The sequence below is a fragment of the Mandrillus leucophaeus genome, unplaced genomic scaffold, assembly GCF_000951045.1.
Source record: "Mandrillus leucophaeus isolate KB7577 unplaced genomic scaffold, Mleu.le_1.0 Scaffold76, whole genome shotgun sequence".
NCBI classification, from domain to species: domain Eukaryota; kingdom Metazoa; phylum Chordata; class Mammalia; order Primates; family Cercopithecidae; genus Mandrillus; species Mandrillus leucophaeus.
In genome coordinates, this window is record NW_012108252.1 from 5,389,432 (window position 1) to 5,398,602 (window position 9,171).

The 9,171-nt window shown below is 42.8% G+C and overlaps 1 protein-coding gene across 3 annotated transcripts in view; it reads left to right on the plus strand.

The window, feature by feature from the left end:
- Positions 1-9,171, plus strand: part of PALM2 (paralemmin 2) — a 322,636-nt gene that overhangs the window by 137,696 nt on the left and 175,769 nt on the right. The gene's annotated exons all lie outside the window — the stretch shown is intronic.

Below are 9,171 nucleotides of genomic sequence, written 5' to 3' on the forward strand. Positions count from 1 at the left end.
GATTGTCACAATAATATTGTGAAATGAATACTATTGTCTTTCCCATTTTACAGACAGAATAGCTTAAGCTCAGAGAAGTCAAGTAAATTTCTCAAGGTCATTAAGTGGTAAGAACTGGAAGATAAGTTCAGGTTTGTCCAATCTATGCTTCTTCCCAACTTAAGTAGCTTCATCACATGCAAACAATGATCATGGTGGCTTATGGGACATCAATTAATCTGACAAGAGCTCCTTCGAGGCTGTGACTTTATAATTTTTAGAATTAACTGAAAGAGTGACAAGTTGAGCATTCAATTTGCAAGTCACGCTATGTTTGGAATTAGGAGGGATAACCACTTATCCTTCCCAAAGGGACTGACAAGCATACCCAGAGGGGGTGGGATTTCTGGAACTCTGTGAAGTTAACAAGAAGGGACTTGGAAAGTTAGAAGAAGGAGGGGGAGCTGCATTCCAAGCATAGCTCATGGTATGAGAAAGCACCAAATTTGGAATGGGACGAACAGATGAAGAAGGTGTCAAGTTCTCTGGGGAGGAGTGGAGGGTACTAGACGCCAAATACAGGGTAAAGCTCTGGCAAGATGCTGTGGTAACTCTGGCAAGATGCTTTGTTTAAGCCTAAAACAAAGGAGAACCATCCCAGAATCCTAGAAATCTCCCTTCCCCCAAATCAATGAAGGGAAGTTTCATAATGATGGACAGAGTCCCAGATGGAAATTGACTACTTGTTCTACAGAAAGGTCTTCAATTCTAACAGGGAAATCTCTGATCACAGGAAAAGCTATCTCAGTTTCAATGACTTGTCCACTGATAGAAGATAGTGTAAGAAGGGCTCATTTAGGGGGAGTGAGAAGTAAGGAATTAGAGGAGGAAAGATGGTAACTGAGTGGGAAGAAAGAAAATCATGAAGGAACAGCAGGAGGTGCCTGGGTCGCAACCCAGGGAGCATTAATGATCCTACCTCCAGTTATAGGGGCACAGTACTTAATCCAACCCAGAAGGTGGAATGCAACAACCTCCCTCTCCTCCCCTCCCATCCCAGAGACATTACCCCAGCAGATAAACAACTGGCATGACCCTCCAATAGAAAGCAAGATCACCTTTGCAGCAGAAGTGGCCCTGCCAGCTGCCCTTCTTCTTTCCATGGGGACAGACACTGTTTTCCTTGGGAAGGCCCAGAGAGCTGCTGAGTCTTCATTTCCTGAAGGGTTGGGTCAGATTTGGGAGCTCATGGGAGTTATGCAATTGCTTTTTCTAATTTACAAGTTCTAAAGTCTTGTTCCTGGTCACTCTCTTCTCAAAAGCGAAGGGCGCAGAGGCTCCTGTGGAAACATCTTCCCTTGTCAAGTCTGCACAGGGTCCTCACAGAGCCTCTGGAGTGGCTACCTTCCATGTACTGGCTCCCACCGTCTTCTTCCAGGGAACTCCACAAGGCTCCTGGCTCCCAGTCAAGCAGCCGCCTTTGTGTCTGCTCTTTTTCCACCCCCACCTCCCCAAGTATGCCTTCTTCTCTAGTGGGATAAATTTAGCTCTGAATGAATGCAGAAAGAAGAACACATTAAAGTAAACACAGACCAAACAGCATTCAAATATAGGTTTGGCACACAAACACAACTGACAAAAGATCCAAGTTTTTCTGTTTCCTTCTCTTCTGCTTATCTCTGTTTCTCTCATCTCATCCTCCGACTGCTACACTCTTTTCTGCATGTATTTAAGCTAATTAGATATGTAGATCAGAATGTGGGGCTGTTGGTCTTCAGACCCCATGAAGGAGAAATCACTGAAGTGACTGAGAAACATCAAGGAGTGAATGAGAGCCCCAGGTGGTGCTGGCACTTTCATTTACTGGCTTGATTATCTTAGAAATCCATCCAAAAACTTGAAAGCATATTTTATCTCATGTGTTAGCACAGACTTTTCTCCTGGTGCACTGAGTCTACAGTGGCTATAGAATGTTGCAAAGTCGGGCCAGGCGCAGTGGCTCATGCCTGTAATCCCAGCACTTTGGGAGGCTGAGGTGGGCGGGTCATGAGATCAGGAGATCGAGACCATCCTAGCTAACATGGTGAAACCCCGTCTCTACTGAAAAGACAAAAAATTAGCCAGGTGTGGTGGCAGGCACCTGTAGTCCCAGCTACTTGAGAGGCCAAGGCAGGAGAACGAAATGAACTTGGGAGGCGGAGCTTGCAGTGAGCCAAGATCACGCCACTGCACTCCAGCCTGGGCGACAGAGCGAGATTCCATCTCAAAAAAAAAAAAAAAAGAATGTTGCAAAATCTTTTTTTTTTATATGGAGTCATCCAAGTTGGGGTACAGTGGCATGATCGTGATTTACTGCAGCCTCGATCTCCTGGGCTTAAGTGATCCTCCTGCCTCAGCCTCCTGAGTCGGTGGGACTACAACCATATGCTGCCGCACCTGGCTAATTTAATTTTTTTTTTTTTGTAGAGGTGGGGGTCTGACTATGTTGCCCAGGCTGATCTTGAACTCCTGGCCTCAAGCTATACTCCCATTTCAGCCTCCCAAAGTGCTGGGATTGTGGGCATGAGTCACTGCACCCAGCCTGCAAAATCTTCTAAACATCTTCCCACCAACCAGTCAGCATGTCCCTAAGCCCTAATTGTGAAGTATTTTATTTCACTGTAGTTCTTCACTCTCAGAGCATTTGTAGTTCTCAAAGCACTTTCTCATTCATGAACTTCAATCGTATGAGAATCGAATGGGGCTAGTTAGCTATCCCTGTTCCCAGTTTACAGATAGAAAACCTATTCCCATTTTACAAATAGAGAACCTCAGTTCAGAGCAGGCAAGTGACTTGTATGAAGTCACACAGTAAGTGGCAGAGTTAGGATTAGGACCTAGGTTTGATACTTTGTCTTATGTTCATTCCACTCTACCATGAGCTGCTTTGGGGGAAAGGCAATTTGTCCCGGAGGCCCTGGCTGGGAGGGTCACACATTAGTAATGAGCAATTTTTGAGACTGGCTGGCTACTTCTCAGTGAGACAGGCTCAGAGGGGTCCAGGATCCGTTTACTCAATATATGGAGGGTGTGCAAGGGGTGGGCAGGCAGTTGAGACCTCTGTCATTCCCAAAGGTATCAGGCAGGCACAGCATCCATAGGTGGTAGGAGCTGAAGCTAGGCTTTCCCAATTTCATTATTCATTCCCCAGCCAGCAGGGTGGACAGGATTTAGTGGGCAGGCCACCATCCCTCCACTGCCAACCCCGCAGGAAATTTCTCTCTTGTCAGCAGTGCTGACTTGCAGAATGTACACGACATTATTGAAACATGGTTAACAATGAAAGTGTTGATGGCCACACTACAAAAAGGGATTCCAAGCTGACGGGGCACATCGTGGTCATTGTGCTAAGGTAAACTAGACTGGCCCCTAAGCTCTCTGAGAAGCCAATGACCCGACTGTGTCTACTGGCATCAAATAACCAGGCTGGGGTAGAACCTGGCCTTCCCAAAGACTTTCTAGTTTGTAGCTAATTCATAGCCAAACTTAGAATTGTTTCTACCACAGAGCACCTTCAATATGTAGGCGTATAACTCTCTTCCTAATACTCAAAAATTAACCTGTTCTTCCCATATTTTCCTAGGATTTAATCTATCTCCTCTTAAATTTTAAAATTCCTTCTTATTTATGATTGTTAGATTGACCCAGTATAAAAAATAAGACTGTAGATGTCTAAGAATCATTAAAAGTAGAGTCTAGTAAAGACATTTCTAGATAATAAATGACATAGGGCAGAATCCTCTTGTTTAAAAGATGGAAAATGAGAAGTATTGACTAATGGGAGGAATGTTAAGAATACCGATAGCTCACCCCTTAAAAAAAAGTCTACATAAAAGTGTGGAGAAAATCAAGTCATTCACTTAACTTGGTCTATGGCATTTTTAATGAAGCAATGATTGGGTTGAGTGATCGAGACCTACCATTTCCAGAGCACCTACCATGGCCAATCACAAGCCTTTTATATCTGTTATCCTTATTTATTACAACATCCCTGTGAGAGGGCTGAGATTCCTTATTTAATATAACATCCCTGTGAGAGAGCTGAGATTCCAACTTGTCTTCAGAGTTCCTGTCTTTTTTGTGTCATACCTACCTCCTACTTCCTAATCCCACTTTTCAAAACTTTTGTCATTAACAGGACTACTACTCTGGACCAACATCTGAATAAAACAATATTTAAACTCATCAGATATGACAACCCAGTGAGACTGGACATCACATATTTTCATTTCCATCTTAATGTAAGGAAACTGTCATTCCAATCTATTATGTGATTTGTCCATAGTACCACAACAAAGTAAATGTAGAATGATCTCTAACCATTCGGCTCTAATTGATTCCCACACACTCTCCTTATCTACCCAGTTTCCTCTAGGGACTCATGTGGATCAACTGACATTGCCAAACCTAACCAAGAGAAAAGGAAACCATCGCAGTGAAGTACTAATATTCATTTCTAGCCAGATTTCCAATTGCTCATTTTCAATCTGCTCTGTAAAGACCTTAGTCAATATGTACCTTAAGAGACATTCAGCCTAGTTTATTTTTCACATTGATGCTGTTTTCTGACTTCTTTCTCTGTCTTCTTGCTCCATGGGGACTCCCTAAATGAATCTATCATTCGGATCCCATGGAGAAAAATAGCATATACTTGAAATCCCATCAACTTTCCCAAAGAGCTAGCAACCACAGGAGCCAAGAGGACCACAGGCAATGTTCTCCTTTTGATTCTGTGCAGCTATCACATATGTTTTAAATGACCATTTATTTTCAAAAGATCCCAGGCAAAAGAGAACTAACACAAATATAAACATTTGAGGGGATCCTGGCATTCCTTTCAAAATTACTTTTGTCCAAGGGAAGCTTCAGGTTGCTGGGAAATGTCACACTCGTAACGCTCGCTCAAAAGACTGACTTTTACACAACAGGCCTTGGCAAGTCATTTCCCTTTTGGTATACAGAGCTCTTATTTTCCCCACAAGGGAATCAGCTGTGATCATTTTTGATTCTCAAAGGACTCAGGTTCGAAAATAGATTCTGAAATTTTTATTAAAAAAAAATCTATTTTGCATATCTAGCATTCTGTATCCTTTTCATATAATGCTTTACAATGAAGTGTCTGTCATAAAAAACATTAAACTGTACAGATGGTGCTTATACAACATAATTTAATGTCCCAGCAAGAACTAGTGATTTGTTATATACATTACACACTATTGTGATGTATGCTTCCAGATTTTAAATCTTTGGAGGGCAAATAGTCACCAATATCGTTGTGGCACTAGACTATGATTTTTTTTTCTTGATACCAGGCTGTGTCCTAATGTCTAATATAAAATAATTATACAATATGTTTATTAAATAAATAGCATAATTTGGGTTTTAAATGCCTGTGTTTGTAATGGGTTCAAAGATTTTAAAATACTAAAATTTAGAGAGTTGAAAGGAGAAGTGCTGGAAGAGGAGAAAAGATTTTCCCTCTGCTCCTTGGTCAACCATCAGGCAGTCATTTCATTTGCCTTCCTGTCTCACCTAGGGTTCTTGGTCCCAAGCAACAGAAATAGATTCTAGTTGATAGGAGCAGAAAAAGAATGAAATGAAATTGTATTAGATAGCTCACAGAAAAGATGGAACATCCAAAGAAGGAAGCTTGGGCAATGGGTACAACCAAAGGTGAGCTCCTAGCCTGAAGAAATTTTCTAAAATGCTGTGTCCCCAAATTTTTTGGCAGGTGTACATGCCTGACTGAGCCCAGATTGCGTGCCATACCATGGCTTCAGGGGGATCTGGGGAATAAGTGTCTGAGACCTCCCAGCTTCTACCACAGGATGTGGCTCTGCCTCTCACTATGGCTGTAATATGGGAATTCCCCAAAGATGGGAAGGAGTTCACAAATTGGCAAGCCCAAAAAAAAGAAAAAAAGAAAAATGTATATATGAACAAGTCTGTTACATTTCCTACCTGGCCAGAAGCATTTTGAATTTCCTCTTTTTGGCTTTTTGTGATACCTGCTTTGATAATCCTCAACACTGAATAAACACAAGCTTTTTTTTATTGTAGGTCTCAGGGCAGTTAAAAATCACTTAGGAAGTACACACAATTGGTCATGAGTCTGTAGTCTATTCCTAGTAAATTCAATTAATACAAAGGCTCTAAACCCATCCCTAACCCCCGCCTCACCCCATAGAAATGTAATTCTGTGCAGGTCTTCAGGAGATTCTGATGCATATTTCTGGTTAGGAATCATGTTTTAGTCTTTCTCATTTCCTACAGCTTCTTTACAAACTATTTCTATTTTTCTGAAGCCCCAACCCCACACCATCAGTCTTAATCAATGACTCTTTATTCAATTGGGAAAACCAGTTCATCTGATGCAAACTCACTTAACCTCTCTCCCGAGACTTCAACTCAAACTTTCTTCTTTTCTTTATCCATTTCATCCTCCTTTCCTGCTTCGTTCTTCCTGCTTCCCAAGGCTAACTGGCTAATGTGATGCTCATCTGAATGTCCTCTTGACTAATTAGAAACTTTGCCTAATATTCACCTGCCTTTTGGCTGTGTCTTTGGCCTCATTTCCCTGTTGTCTAATTTGCTTTGACCCCCAAGTGTCCAAGTCTTGCCTGACCTTAAAACCCTTTCCACTAGACCCTGCTTCCCATAGGCTATGTTCCTGTTCTCCACCTTCATCTTTCACATCCGAAGGGCTGAAGAAGCAGTTTGTACTCATGGATGCTTCTCTCTGACCTCTCACTCATCCTCCTTTTTGTTTGTTTTATTTTCAACATTCACTTGGTAGCAGTCATTCCTCAACTCTTGTAAGTGCTTCCAAGCTCCCCTTCAGGACACAAGTCACTCATGGCTTCCTGACAGCCATCCAATGACCTCTTCTTTATCTCCATCCCCCATGACCTTTCAGAAGCATATGGCCCTATTGAAGACCTCTTTCCTTCTTTGTGGCTTTTGGTGTAAATCCCTTTAGATTTTTCCTTCTACTTCTCAGACGATGCTTAATCAGTCTTCTTTGCTGGGCTCTCTCCTCTTCTTGCTCTGTTTTCTCATGCTGGCTGTTCTCATTTCTTTAACTGTAACTGCAAAGTAGATGACACTTGGATGTGTGTCCCCAACCCTGATTCTTTTATTCAGAGTTCAGATCTTTCCAACTGTTCACTTCCAAAGGATGCCCAGGCCTTTTTCCTTCTCCACCTCCCCATTCCATTACTCCTTTTAAAAATTTATTGCAGTTAAATATAAAACACTTAAAATTTCAACCACGTTAAAGCATATGGTTTGATGACAATAAGTACATTCACACTGTTGTGCTCAATTATACTTTTTAAATATCTGTATAGCTGGGAGTAGAAGGACCATTTCTGGTTCAATTGTTTATTCCTGGGGCCTGCTTCTATCTCCATATCATTGGCCAAGCCTGGTGCTTAGTGGTTAAGAGCATGGACTCTGGTGAGTGTGATCTGAGTTTAAATCTCAGCTCTATAACTGTAGCTGAGTCGTTCAACCTCTTTGGTCCCATTTTCCTCATCTTGGTATTCTCTACAATCACTCTGCTGAAGCAATAACAACTTTGTTTATTTGTGAGCAAACTCCCTTTAAATAACTTGTCCTGTTGGGGCTTGTGCTGGAAATGAAGAAAAAAGGATGCATTTGAAGAAAAGGATGGTTCTTAGCCAGAAAGTAGGTTTCTGATAAACTGGAGTGGGATGTTGAATCTGGCACTGGCTGGATTTATGAAACGAACAGCTCCACCTACACTTGTTATGAAAAACTTGGGAAAACAATCCATCAGTAAATGATTTCGGTGAGTGCTTCCATCCTTGGTCAGAGGAGTAATTGTTCATCAGTGACAGGTGAACTTCTGTGAAAATTGAAAGGGCAATTTAGTTGAAATGGAAGCATTTATTCAGGAAGCAGGTGATTTGGGAAAATTTGATGTACATATATATATATTTTTGAGACAGAGTTTCACTCTTGTTGCCCAGGCTGGAGTACAGTGGTGTGATCTCGGCTCACTGCAATCTCTGCCTCCCAGATTCAAGTGATTCTCCTGCCTCAGCCGTCCGAGTAGCTGGGATTACAGGTGCCCGCCACCACGCCCAGCTAATTTTTTGTATTTTTAGTAGAGTTGGGGTTTCACCACGTTGGCCAGGCTGGTCTCCTCACCTCAGGTGATCCACCCGCCTCAGCCTCCCGAAGTGCTGGGATTACAGGCGTAAGCCATCACATCAGGCCTGATGTGTTTATCTTTTAACATGCCTTTACATCCTGTGGATCTAAAGAGGCCACTTTAGTTATTTCAGTATTTATTTCATTTTATGAAGAAAAGTTTGCATATGAATGTTGGGAATTCTAGCAGGTCCTGCCTTAATGTGAAGAGGCATTTTGTTTGTCTTTGGCATTGATCTCCTTTTGGACCAGGCCTGATCCACTTCTCACATCCAGTCCAGGACCTGTCACAAAAGACTCACATTAGTACCACATGGTATCCTGTTTTAGTAAAGAATAGGTGAGGTATTTTAGTGAGTAGATCCTACTTTTCCTGTCAGATGCAGTGAACAGAAGACCCTGGAAGGATTTCCATCCAGAATGTCACAGGATAATGATGATAAGAGCAGATGTCTGTGATGCCCTTTACAAAGCACCTTTATATACTGTCTCTCATTCGTCTCTAATGACACCTCCGTGATCCTCCATTTTTTTCAGATGAGGAAACTGAGGTTCAGAGTGGTTAAGCAAATTGCCCGAGATTTCACAACTAATACATTGTGAAGCCTAGCCTAGCACCCAGGACTAAAAACTCGCGGCTTCTTTTAAGGCCACATATCGCCTCACCAGGAGGGTGGCCTCTCTGGAGATATACCCTACCCTCGGCTGACTTGATGTTGAGAACTTGGTCATCTTAAGCACGTGGGCCACGTGGGCAAGGCAGCCCTTCCCAAATTGTAAATGTCCCCACGTGGAGCCCAGGCGTCTGGCCGGAGCTAGAAGGTGCCCTGAACACTCAGTGGCCTCAGCCTCCCTGTAACGGCACGTGCTCGGGTCCCACATTCGGTCAGACGCCCCTCTCCACCGGCATCTGCCAGGTGGAGGCGCCACTGCCCTCTGCCTCCGCCCCAGCGAGCGCGTGTCCACCGGGGCGCG